Genomic DNA, 14,752 nt, shown 5'->3' with positions numbered 1-14,752 from the left:
ACAACCTGGGAACAGCAATTCCAGATGAATGGGGTCAGCATTCCAAAGTGGAGAAGGTTTCACTTCTATAGGCTCAGAGAGAGAAATTTTAGCAGGATTATCACATTTTCCACAGGAGACCAGTGTGTTACAGCAATTTGATTGTTTATAGATTGCTACATTCCAAGGAAGATGACTTCATTACTCTGTGAGGAGTAGTGATCATTCCTTTTGATCTTCCTAATTATTTATAGCAAAAAAAAAAAAAAGAGTAGAAGTTGCAGCTCCATGCCATGTGACTCAGGCTACAGAGCTATGTTCCTCTCAAGGCACAGAAAAATTGAAATTTCCAACAACTTCAAATTTAAATGATTTAATTTCATAGCACTTACCCAATTCATTTGTAGCGAGTGTCTTTATAAGGATACAGACACATCTTAACCATTGTTAAAATGATACCTAGTGATATTTTAATACCCAGTGGCACTCATTAAATGCTCAATTAATTCTAAAATCATAGAATCATAACTATACTAATTAGTAAATATAGTACAAATGATAATTCAGAAGTGCCACTCCAAATTAAACACTTCTTGAACGGCAAAATCAATGAGTGCTATTATATCTTATACTCAAAGATAATGATTCTTCTGAGTTAAATCAGTCATAGTTACTAAATTATACTTCTAATATGTAAAAAACAGATGTACCTTCTTTTCAGAAAATGTAATATATAATTGTCTGAAGTTCAAAAACAAGTAATTATGCCTAAATGTAATTACTTGATAAGATAAAAGAGTTTCTTTAAATATCATTGCCCTGCTGATTTAAAATGATTGATATATAGTTAAATTAGAAGCACAAAGTGTTATAAAAAGCTTGTTACAGACATTACAAGTTCAAAGAAGCATGAATGTTATCAAGCATTTCAAAAGCATTTAGCATAAGTTTAAAAAAAGTTTAATTTACCATATAAAATTTATATACAACTTAAAAAAAAGTCATTTGCAGTAAGTTAAATAGACTGCCTCTTCATGTGAGCCAGCAGCATACATGCTTACTACTTAAAAAAAGATATTAGATAACTTCCTCTGGATTATATATCTAAAGGACAACATCAGCCTTTGGAATACGGTCCGAGCTTTATGACAAGATAAAACAGATCCTAGAACAAGTTATTCCTGGGTCTGTCATTCCTGTTGCTTAGCTGCTTTGCTTGAAAAATGAAACATTAATTCAAAATGTTGATCAGAGCATCCTTATTCATTAGTTAGTTCATATAAAATTCAACAGATATACCTTTATATGATTAGATCTTTAAAGAAGGTAATACTCATCCATATAAAACATGGATATTATGAATACTTACCTACGTAAGGTACCAAAAGTTATTAAACACTGGGGTAAAAATCTAGGCTGAAAAGTGGTAGAACTTTTAAGACCCCCTGAATGCCTCCTAGCCTAGACTGTAGGAAATCCTTGCCCTATTTGCAATTTAAGCCACTAAACTATGTTAGAGATATCTAGTCAGTCACGTTACTAGTTTTCTTTTTTTTGGATTGCCTAAAGTCATCTTTAACAGATGACTTTCAATAAATCCCTATTTATTTTGAATTGCCTAAAGTCATCTTGAGCAGATTTGTTCCCCTTCCCCACAATGGAATTTGTGAAATCAGCCAAGCTTCTGAAACACAGACTAGCCAATCTTCATGAACATCAAAGTGGCCAACCATTCCTGATTTATTGGTTTACTGGCCTGCAGTACTTCATAGTTAGTCTAATCTTCTTCATTGGAAGGATGCAGCTACCAAAACACACAAATGCAACTTTAGGCTACATGAACACTGGTGTGACGCTCAAAACAAAAGAAGTGCTAGTCCTATGGTACTCTAACCAGTCAGTATGTACCCGCGTTAACCATAGTGAAATATGACCAGAGGTGAGGGGCCTAAGGAATATCTCATATGTGAAATTTATCTTGTTGGTATTTCACCTGAAGAAGGGGAGACTCAGAGGGATATAGTAAACTGAGGTTGAAACGGTAATGTGTGAGAACTATGTGATGCTTCCTCTGTCCTTCCAGAGGGAAGAGAACAGATTTTGGTTCAATATGAGTGGGAAAAATAATTACCATTGTCTTCAAATAGATGGATTATCTTTACAAACAATGGGTGACAAATTTCTTGGCAATTTGTAATTTTAAATACCCTTTGTAGAGCCCAAATTTATAATTTATAAATTTGTTATAAATTTATAATATGTTATACTCTGCTCTTTATCTCTAAACTGATTTACAATTCTTCCTGTTTAGGTGTGTTCTTATCTCACATTTGATTGTGCAGGTTACTATCCTTATCAGTTGATGTAATAATCTACAATGATTTTATCTTCAAACAGTATGCCTATAAGCTGACTGTAATGAGTATATTAAGATTCCTACAGAGGTTTGTTTAATAATATCATGGCTTGTAATCTTTCTGTCTTTTTTAGATGGTCAGTAGCTATTCTGAAATTGCCATATAAACTACTGATGAAAGTAAGATCTGCAGTAAAATAAGGTCTGATAAAATATACAAATTTTCATATATGGTTTGAGAAAATGACATTTCTTTTCTGAGAAAGAGAAGTCAACATTTATAAGGTGCTACTTGGGTTTTAGTGTCAAACCCTATGCTCTTCAAAGTTTAATATTAGTCTGTATTTTTTGTAACTTTAAAAAGTTATGAAGACTTCTTGCTCATTTTACTCAAAATGATCGAGATTTCTAAGAATTCTCAACTAAGTTCCAGGGAAGAATAAAGTCCTCATTGAAGTCCACTGAAATGTATGCTATCCTATCTGTATCTTAATCATTACTACCCTTCCACATCAGCTCCCACTGAAGTACCCACATTTCTGCCTGGTCTCTAGCTACATGGTCAGTGCTGCCCTCTAATATAGCATCTCCTCATTAAGATATGACAGGACGATGCCATCCTGCAAACACAGAACCCTCTCTACAGAAACGATGCGTGACTTAGATACCATGCAGAATCTATATTCAAGCCCCTTCTGCCAGGACATGGCAAATGCTTCCTCTCCTTGTTCTCAGTAATCTAATTTACCACCTCCATTGGGGACTGGGTTTTGCAATACCATAGTGTTTTCTCCTATGATCCAACTTGTACTGGACCTCTCATTTCTCACCCAGGAATGGCAATAATAAGAGATCTAGCAAATCTTCTGCTTGCTGTCAGACAGAAGTCTCTCAAATGACTTACACATCATAGAAAATTGTCTTGAATCTGGCCCTATGTTCATTCTTTCACTTTAGCCAACATAAGGTTATACTTTCCTTGACTTATGACTTCTAACAACTCTAGGTCAAAAAATGAAAGTAATGGAATACAATGATGTACAAGATAAACACAAGAACAAATACCTACTGGGAAAAGCCAAAGGTTTTCTGTGACCCCTGCCAAACATTCAGTTCCCCTGGGCCACCTTGATAATGGATTTCCTCACTAAGCTCCCTTTTAGTAATGTAACACCACCTTCAGAGCTGTTCCAGGAACCAGTGGCTCACTTCCACCTATGCCAGGGAACCCTCAGAGGGGTCACTTGGATAGTAATATTGGTCCACAAAGCCGTGAACAAAGTTGCTGTGGTCTGCGGACCCTTCTGTATTTCTATTCAGGGTGATTTTACATTCTATTTTGACTAGTGCAATCATAGTTGTTGCCTGTTGTTAGCACCTCTTTTATTTTTCAAAAGTATCTCAGTTTAGAAAAGAAAGTATATGGATACACTGTTTATATCCTGCCTTACGCAGAACCTCTTCTCTACCTGTCAAAATGGACTTGTTCTGGGATACAACCCCCAGACTGCTAGCTGAACAGAAATACTTAGCCACCCCTAAAGCTATAATATATTTTCAATGTGGAGTCTTAATTAGGGAAAAGGAATCAGACTGGCAGGACCAAGGGAAAGCAAAAAGGCAGATAAGTTGTAAGTCTGCCTTTCATCATGGTCCAGGACACAGCCCTCTTGCACATTTAACTCACAATCTTCCTGTGCCCAGCTATCACCAGACCCTTGGCTGAAAGAAAAATGCAAATTAGCTCACTGAAACCTTAGTGTTATCAGTACTGCACAAAGCCCTCTTCACACAGCAGAAGCACCATCCTATAAAATCTCCAGCAGGCCTTTGTCTCCTTGCAGTCAGCCCCTCTCTTGCTGACCTGCCCATTACTTACTTAAAACATACTTTCATACTTTAATAAATCTGCCTTTCTTTACTTAAAATTGTCTTGGTATATTCGTCAATTTTCACACTGCTGATAAAGACATACCCAAGACTGGGAAGAAAAAGAGGTTTAATGGACTTATAGTTCCACATGGCTGGGGAGACCTCACAATCATGGCGGAAGGGAAGGAGAAGCAAGTCACATCTTAGATGGATGGTGGCAAGCAAAGAGAGAGAACTTGTGCAGGGAAACTCCCATTTTTAAAACCATCAGATCTTGTGAGACTTATTACTATCATGTAAACAGCACGGGAAAGACCTGCCCCCATGATTCAAACATCTCCCACTGGGTCCTTCCCTCAACATGTGGGAATTATGGGTGCTACAAGATGAGATTTGGGTGGTGACACAGAATCAACCCATATCACTTGGTAAATTCTTATTACCACCCACGCAACATCAGCCTCAGATTGTTACTATCTGCAACATCCAGTGCCACCCTTCCCATTACCAAGATAACTTATTGATCATTTCTTCTTCCTGTCAGCTAACTTGCTTATTTAAATGTCATCTACCCTTATCTCAGAACACAAAATGTGCATTAACTACATTTTCTAACCAGGGGACTTCTTGGACCTACTTGTGTTTGGAGCTGTAGAATATGTTGAAGAATTCTAAGCCACCAAGAATAACAGACGAGCTTTCTCAAAGATGTTAAGACCTTCAAATGATATGTCAACAGTGGTACCCAGGGACAACCTAAAGGAATGTTACTAGTCTCGGTGACATCTTGGCAATTTCTCTCCCTACAACTTTTAACAAATCTATATGTTACTGTCCTCATCTTCTCCTCATCATGACCTTTGTGTTGGTAATACATAATTACAACTCCTAATGCTTTCAAATTCCAAGTGTATTTCATTAGTCCCTTCTTCATCCTGCCAGATTCAACCCTATTATTCTTCATACTTTATATTTGGGAATATGTAGTTTACATTACTTCAGACTTTTGATCCACTGGAAATAAATCCAATACTTTAACAAATGGAATTCAATCAGCAAACAAATACTGAGAGCCTGCCACCTCATCTTTGCCTGCCATTGGGATCTTTGACCACTGCCCTACAAGGAAGGTGCAAAGACCCACAGTGCTGGGATTTCTACTGCCATTTGGTTCCTAGAAAACTCATTAGTCCAGTTGGAGTGGGGAACATCAAGGATCTGACTCTCCTTGAGAATTCTTGAAAAGACAATTGTCATAAAGCATACATGGGATAAATTTCCCTAGTCTCTGACTCTGGCCTTACACGTTACTCCTGTCTTACACATTATCTTTGCTTCTTCATAACCAGCTTGACCAGTGTGTCACTTGAAGGCAGGGAGCAATTGTGCCTTATCATTGACTCCCAAGGATCTGTCACAAAAATAATTGTTATCAATTAGTCAACAGGCACATTTCTACTGTTCCACAATATCTTTTAGTTCTTTCTTTTTATATGGTTTCTTGAGGCTTGGCCTGAGGAATGGGGACAAAATAGCAGTGAAGGTCTGGCTCGGAGTCAGTAGCCTTGAAGACAATGGAGTGCTTAGGTTGGGTATGATCTAGTTACTAAAGCATCTAAATTGGCTGGGTGTGGTAGCTCACACCTGTAATTCCCAACACTTTGGGAGGCCAAGCCAGGTGGATCACGAGGTCAGGAGTTCGAGACCAGCCTGGGCAACATGGTGAAACCCCATAGCTACTAAAAATACAAAAAGTAACCGAGTATTGTGATGGGCACCTATAATCCCAACTACTCAGGAGGCTGAGGCAGAGGCAGGAGAATTGCTTGAACTCAGGAGCAGGTGGTTGCAGTGAGCCAAGATTGTGCCATGGCACTCCAACCTGGGAGACAAGAGCAAGACTCCATCTCAAAAAAAAAAAAAAGAGTCTAAGTCAATCATGAGCTGTAGTCCCTAATAGGGAAATAAATAGAGGGGTCCCAGAAACAAGCAAGAAGCCAACCTAGCTTAGAACCAGAGGAAAATCTTCAGATAGCAGGAGGGCCAAGCTGTTCAAGGCAGAACTATTCAGGTAACCTAAGACAAAAGAATTGCTAAGAGGTGTTGCATTTTATAAGGCAAGTAGTTTGGGGACATGACTTCCTGTGTGCTCACTGAAAGGACTCAGGAAGCTACTATCTCCAAAACAGAGGTTTATAGTTCCAAGAAATACTTTCTCTCTAGGTCTGAGTGAGGAAATGTAATGAAAGACAGCTGTGTCCTAATAAATTTTCTATTTCAAGAGCCTGAATCTCCAGTGCTTAATTTGATCAGTCTGACACAGGTTAGGAAGGAAATAAGGAAGCTTAGCAAGTGCTAAAAGCTGTAAGTTTTCATCTTGGCTTAGGTCCTCTATTACATTCATCTACTAGATTTGAACAGGTTTTAGGCAAGAGAGCTAGGTGGAAATTCAGTCTGTAGCTCAGAGTTCCACGTTCCAGAGACACTTCATTAATGCACCAGGTGTCAAAGGATCCAACACCAAGTATAAGAGATGATCCAAAAAGCTAACAAAATATAGCATCAGAGAAACTAGCCTCAGGAGATATTCAGAAATCCAGCCTGACAATAAGCAGGCACTAAGAAAGTATATCAACAAATAAAATAGCTTCTAACCCTATGGGTGTGGGAGCAGGACACCACAGGGGACAGGGATGGCCAGGACAAGTACTTGGTATACATACTAGCGTTGCAGAATTTTTGCTCCTTAGTTCAGCTAAATCCGGATTCTTGTGTCACAACTAGGAAAAGTTAGGCACGCAGATGCATTGAAAAGTGAGGGGAATGGAATTTATTGAGCAAAAAGGGAAAAAGAAAAAATAACTCTCAGCAAAGTGAGAGGGGTTCCTGCCAATAGGCTCCAATCTCATAGATTGAATACCAGGCCACCACACATAAGCTGAAGAGCCCAGGATCCTCCCCCTTGCACAAGACACAGACTTTTTCGTGGCTACACCCCATTCTCCCAGTGGCAAGTGGGCTGGAGATTCTCCAGGGATTTTCCCCCTTACCTGCCTCCTGCATCTATCAATACCAGTGACCAGTACTCAGTCAACTCCTTAGTTACCAAGGACCTCAGTTTCAATGAAAGGAGAGGACTCAAGTCTAATAAATTAGGAAACCATGTTTTAAGAAAGAGGGCATAAGATTAAAGCTAGAGGCAACACTAGGATATTTTGTGTACTTTAAAGAGGTTTTGAGCCTAGAACGTGGCTCAGGTGGTTCTGCAGGGAGAAAATGAAGGCAAAAGGTGGGGACTAGGTAGGATATTGCTTTAAATTATAAAATATTTAAAATAAGTGGAAAATAGGCTGGGCATGGTGGCTCATGCTTGTAATCTCAGCACTTTGGGAGGCCAAGGCAGGTGGATCACCTGATGTCAGGAGTTCAAGAGCAGCCTGGCCAACATGGTGAAACCCTGTCTTTACTAAAAATATAAAACTTAGCTGGGCTTGGTGGCGCACCTGTAATCCCAGCTACTTGGGAGGTTAAGGCAGGAGAATTGCTTGAATCCAGGAGACAGAGGCTGCAGTGAGTCAAGATCATGCCACTGCACTCCAGCCTGAGCCACAGAGACTCCATAATAAGCAAATAAATAAATAAATAAGTAACAGCTCTTTTAAGAAGTAGAAAATTCTGGAGAGAGTTAAATCTCCTTTCTCAGACCTTTTCTCTTCCATTCTCTTCATAGGAAACACCATCCTGAAATTGATGCATATCAGTACAATGAATGTTTTTATACTTTTACTACATGTGTATGAATCCATTAACAAGATATATTATTGTTTGAGTGTTTACAATTTTTACATAAATGGTATTATGTAGTATATAGTTTTGCAACTGCTTATTTTTTCACTGAACATTGTTCTTGAGATTTATTCATACTGATTGGTCATGTTGATTTCATTCACTCAGTTGTATTAATAAGTGAGTTTATTCTATTATTCAGGTCTCTCATATTCATTAACACAGTCTTACAGTAAGCATTCTTACACATACCTCTTTGTGCCTATATATATGTACTAGTGGCAGGATTGTTGAGTCACAAACCAGATGTATCTTCAACTTATTAGGTATTACAAAATAGGTCTCCAGGTAGTTGTACTGATTTAAATTCTCCACTTTAAACTTCATATGGAGCCAAAAGAGAGCCCCCATAGCCAAGACAATCCTAAGCAAAAAGAACAAAGCTAGAGGCATCACACTACCTGACTTCAAACTATACTACAAGGCTACAGTAATCAAAACAGCATGGTACTGTTACCAAAACAGGATATAGACCAATGGAACAGAACAGAGCCCTCAGAAGTAACGCCACACATCTACAACCATCTGATCTTTGACAAACCTGACAAAAACAAGCAATAGGAAAAGGATTCCCTGTTTAATAAATAGTGTTGGGAGAACTAGCTAGTCATGTGCAGAAAGTTGAAACTGGACCCCTTCCTGACACCTCACACTAAAATTAACTACAGATGGACTAAAGATTTAAACATAAGACCTAATACCATAAAAACCCTAGAAAAAACCTAAAATGCAATAAAAAAAAAAATTGAAACAATACAAAAAAAAAAAAACCCTAGAAGAAACCCGAGGGAAAACCATTCAGGACATAGGCATAGGCAAGGACTTCATGACTAAAACACCAAAAGCAATGGCAACAAAAGCCAAATGGAATCTAATTAAATGGGATCTAATTAAACTTAGGAGTTTCTGCACAGCAAAAGAAACAATCATCAGGGTGAACAGGCAACCAACAGAATGGGAAAAAGTTTTGCAATCTACCCATCTGACAAAGGGCTAATATCCAGAATCTACAAAGATCTAAAACAGATTTACAAGAAAAAAACAAACCCATTCAAAAGTGGGTAAAAGATATGAACAGATACTTTTCAAAGGAGGACATTTATGAGGCCAACAAACATATGAAAAAATGCTCATCATCACTGGTAATTTGAGAAATGCAAATCAAAACCACATTGAGATACCAATTTATGCCAGTTAGAATGGCGATCATTAAAAAATCAGGCGACAACAGATGCTGGAAGGGATGTGGAGAAATAGGAACACTTTTACACTGTTGGTGGGAGTGTCAATTAGTTCAACCATTGTAGAAGACAGTGTGGTGATTCCTCAAGGATCTAGAAATAGAAATACCATTTGACCCAGCAATCCCATTATGGGATATATACCCAGAGGATTATAAATCATTCTATTAGAAAGACACATGCATATGTATGTTCATTGCGGCACTATTTACAATAGCAAAGATCTGGAACCAATCAAAATGCTCATCAATGATGGACTGGACAGGGAAAATGTGGCACATATACACCATGGAATACTATACAGCCATAAAAAAGGATGAGTTCATGTCCTTTGTAGGGACATGGATGAATCTGGAAACCATCATTCTCAGCAAACTGACACAAGAACAGAAAACCAAACACCACATGTTCTCACTCACAGGCGGGTGTTGAACAATAAAAACACATGGGCACAGGGAGGGGAATGTCACACACTGGGGTCTGTTGGGGGTTAGGGGGCTAGGGGAGGGACAGCGGGGGGTGCAAACCACCATGGCATGTGTGTATCTATGCCACAATCCTGCAAGATCTGCACATGTACCCCAGAACTTAAAATACAATTAAAAAAAAAGATGGATTTTCCTGTTTGTAAACTATACCTCAATAAACTTAAAACATAAAGTAAGTGATTTTTAGGAGCTATGTTGGATGCTAATTGTTGGTAGCTTGTATGTTTAAAAATAGTTTTACAGTCTACGGCCTGTCTTTTAACTTTTATGTGTTGTTTATTATTGAATAAAGCTTTTGCATTTTTATTAGCCAGATTTATCACTCTTTTTTTAAAGAAAAAAATGGGCTGCTCTTTTTATATATTATGTAAAATAATCTTTCCCTAACCCTGTGACAGAGAAAATATTCCCTTATATTTTCTCCTGAGAAGTTTGCAGCCTTGTTTTCCACTTGTCATTTATTTATTAGGAATTCATTTAGAATATGGTATAAAGAAGAGACTTACACCCTTCTTTTTTATATTTTTTTCTTTTAAATATGAGCACCTAATTATTCCAACACCATTTGCTGAATAACATTTTTCTTTTCTTAATTTTTAAGCATCAACTTTCTTAAAGTCTAAGAAACATGGCTGACATTTCTCAAATTTTTCTGCCTTCACATTTTGTCCTCCACCATAATATAATGACATTTTACAAGCCAAAAACCTTGTTACTTCTATATCTCAGAACACTTGAACAGATTAAGTGCCGTGTTGGAATTCATTGTTTCATTTGCCTTCTGAGAGATAGCACCACAGCAAGTCAAATGTTTATCGTATGTTCTCTTTTAAAATAAAAATTCTAGGAAATAACTAGAACTCAGTCTCCCCATTTAAGTTGGTTTTAAAAAATTCTTATTCAGTTAAAAAAATAAAATCTCCATCCATTCTCATAAAATACAATCTAGCAAGTACTCTGCAACATATATTGAGCATTCATAATGTACAAAAGATTAATATCATGGTTAAAAAACAGATATGTTCCCTAAACAATACTGAACACTAGATTATTTAGACTACCACAGTCTAATAGAAATATAATGTAAGCCATTATATAATATTCAGTGTTCTAGTACTCTCAGTAAAAAAGTTAAAAGAAACATGCATGCAAAAATAATAGGCTTTATTTACCCCAATATATTCAAGATATTTTCTTTTCTTTTCTTTTTTTTTTTGAGATGGAGTTTCGCTCTTGTTGCTGAGACCTGAAGTGCAATGGTGCAATCTCAGCTCACTGCAACCTCTGCCTCCCAGGTTCAAGTGATTCTCCTGCCTCAGCCTCCCAAGTAGCTGAGATTACAGGCATGCGCCACCACACTCAGCTAATTTTTTGTATTCACTAGAGACGGTGTTTCACTGTGTTGGTCAGGCTGGTCTCAAACTCCTGACCTCAGGTGATCCACCCAACTCGGCCTCCTAAAGGCTGGGATTACAGGCATGTGCCACCATGCCCAGCCCAAAGATATTTTCTTGAACTTCTGACCTGGTGGTGATCCACCCACCTTGGCCTCCCAAAGTGCTGGGATTACAGGTGTGAGCCACTGCGCCCGGCCAGATATTTTCATTTTAGCAATTAGTTAATATAAAAATTTTTGTCTAGTAATGTAAGAGTCTTTTATTAATTGAATAATAATGAGACTACCTATTAAAAGTTGTAGGAGGTTGGGCAAGACCAGTCTGGCCAACATGGTGAAACTCCATCCCTACTGAAAATACAAAAATTAGCTAGGTGTGGTGTTGGATGCCTGTAATCCCAGCTCCTTGGGAGTCTGAGGCAGGAGAATCACTTGAACCCAGGAGGTGGAGATTGCAGTGAGCCGAGATGGCACCACTGCACTCCAGCCTGGGTGACAGAGCAAGACTCTGTTTCCAAAAAAAAAAAAAAAAAGTTGTAGGATGCATGAGACCTACTCCAGCAGACTCAGTTGCCACAGGTCTCTGCCCAGTGGAGGTTAGCACATGGAATTAGAGTGCAATTGTAGGCCTACTGTCTGGGGAGCTTACCTTCAAGCCTGAGCACCCATGGGATCCCTATTCTATGGCTCTTTCCTGCTTCCACCATGCTGGTCTAGGATATCTCACTGAGATTCTGCCTGGACTTCCTAAGTACCAATTCATTTGCTTGGGATATAGGCTGTGTGGAGTCTCAGGCCACTTACTTCCTAAAGGAATTTAAGTTGTCCCTTGGATTCCGAGACAAGCAGATGACCATCTTGAACCCATATATATCCTCTAAAAAAATAGAATAAAACTCGATTTTAAAGAAAATGTTTAAAGTTTATGGAATGCAGCTAAATGGTACTTGTAGAAAAATTGATAATTCTACATGCTTTTATTAGTAAATAAAGACACTATATTAAACATTCAACCCAAGAAGTTAGAAAAATAAAACATACCCAAAGAAAAGAATACCACTGTTACTGGACGGTTTTACAGATAATTCTACCATACATTCAAAGAACAGGTAGTTCTATTCGTACACCAATTCTTTCACAGATTAGAAAAAAAAAAAGGAAAAGCTTTTTCATTTTATGACGTACTGTAACCTTGGTTCCCAAACTAGACAAAGGCAGTGTAATATCACTTGTGACCACAGAAATTAAGAATTTTAAACAAAATATTCCAAGTGAAATGCTCTCTTCACCCATTCAAAAGACATTTTTTGAAGACCAGCTAGGAGCCAAGCTTTGTGCAGTGTGATGAGGACAGGATGAATAATATATGCTCTCTGTTCTCAAGCAAAAGCTAATTAAGTGGAAAGATAGCTGTGTTAATAATTATGATACAATATAATTGCTCTAGTGCTGGTATGTAATAGGTACAAACTGTAATGGGAACAGAGATGAAAATATCTAAGTATTACACACTTTTGGTGAGTTTTTTTTTTTTGTTTTTTTTTTTTTTTTTTTTTTTTTGGAGACGGCGTTTCACTCGTTACCCAGGCTGGAGTGCAATGGCGCGATCTCGGCTCACCGCAACCTCCGCCTCCTGGATTCAGGCAATTCTCCTGCCTCAGCCTCCTGAGTAGCTGGGATTACAGGCACGCGCCACCATGCCCAGCTAATTTTTTGTATATTTGGTAGAGACGGGGTTTCACCATGTTGACCAGGATGGTCTCGATCTCTTGACCTCGTGATACACCCGCCTCGGCCTCCCAAAGTGCTGGAATTACAGGCGTGAACCATCATGCCCGGCCCACTTTTGGTGAGTTTTAAAAGGTTCTGTTGAGGGTCCCCGTGAGTTGAAACTTTATGGATGAGCAGGAGCTTCACAGGTGAATACAAGGTGGTAGCAGAGGTGGAGAGGATGGTAGGTATGTAATTTAGGATGATACATATGTTCACAGGTGTGTGTATCTGTATGTAGTGTGTGGAGGATGAAAAATGGACAAGGATGAGAAATCAGAGGAGAGCTTGAAAGCTTTCCTTTCATTTTGACTCAATACACAGAGGGAAGAAGTGACTTCAGTTAATACTGAAGGGTTGAAGTTATCAGAGACTGCAGAACAGACATGAGTGGTATAAAATAAATACAGATATAAAATAAATACAAATATATATATTTTTGAGGCAGGGACTCAGCCTCCCAATTAGCTTGGACTACAGGCACATGTCACCACACCCAGGTAACTTTTGTATTTTCAGTAGAGATGGTATTTTGCCATGTTGCCTAGGCTGGTCTTGAACTCCTGGGCTCAAGCGATCTACCCACCTCGGCCTCACAAAGTGTTGAGATTACAAGTGTGAGCCACTGTGCCCAGCCCATATAAATATTTAAATTCACAGAGCTTTACAATAAATTTCTCACTAATCTTTGTTTTTAACTTTTAATTTTTATTTGTGCCTATTTTTACCCATTTTATCCTTTCAATTTATTGAAGTTCACATATAAAATCTGTATCAAGATAATTTCTATCTTGATGAAAATAGAGACCAAATTTTACTTTTAAAATTAAGATTATTGCAGGCCCAAACAGCATTAAACATATTGCCAGCATGCTGTAATCACTTTCAAATCAGCTGATGTGCTTTAATAACATCATTTCCCATTGAAATTGCATAGTCCATCAAATCACAATTAGGCTAATTAGAGTGCTACATATTAGTGTTTTTTGTTGGTTGAAAATTTGTTATTATGCAGTAATGAGCTTCTAGACATTTATGCCTTGAGGCTGACCAACCTTTTATAGTATCCTTGAGATGCTTAATATTCTTATTATCACTTTAATGGGCATTGACTTCTGTCCTTTAATTGGTTGTCACTTTCTGCTGAAGTACTGCAGGGATACATATTGAACAAATTATAAAAGTGAGTTTTAAGCTCTGCATGCTCTGTTTCAGATTTTTTCTTATTAATTTCTTTCTTTTTTTTTTTTTGAAACAGAGTCTCCCTCTGTTGCCCAGCCTAGAGTGCAGTGGCATAATCTCTGCTCACTGCAACCTCTGCCTCCTGGGTTCAAGCGATTCTCTTGCCTCAGCCTGCCAAGTAGCTGGGACAACAGGCATGTGCCACCATGCCCGGCTAATTTTCTGTACTTTTAGTAGAGATGGAGTTTCACCGTGTTAGCCCGGATGGTCTCGATCTCCTGACCTCATGATCCCCCACCCCCCGCCCGCCTCTGCCTCCCCAGGTGCTGGTATTACAGGCATGCGCCACTGCGCCTGGCCTGTTATTAATTTCTAATGTGACTGCACTGTGGTAAGAGTCCCCAGTTTGTATGACCCAGGTTCTTCAAATTTTTTGACAATTGTTTGTAGCCCAGAACATAACCTTTCGAGGCTTCAGTTTATTATCTCTAAAATAGAGGCTGGTGATAGCTTTCAAGATCCTCTTTTCTAGTTATCTTGAAAGTTATTACATCAAAAAATGATAAAGGTTCGAGGTGATGGACATGTTAACTACCCTGATTTGATCATTGTACAATGTATA

This window comes from Aotus nancymaae, unplaced genomic scaffold (assembly GCF_030222135.1).
Source record: "Aotus nancymaae isolate 86718 unplaced genomic scaffold, 86718_ANA_hifiasm-v0.15.2.pri h1tg000043l, whole genome shotgun sequence".
NCBI lineage: Eukaryota > Metazoa > Chordata > Mammalia > Primates > Aotidae > Aotus > Aotus nancymaae.
The sequence above is the reverse complement of the archived record's forward strand: the minus strand, read 5'-3'. Positions refer to the sequence as shown.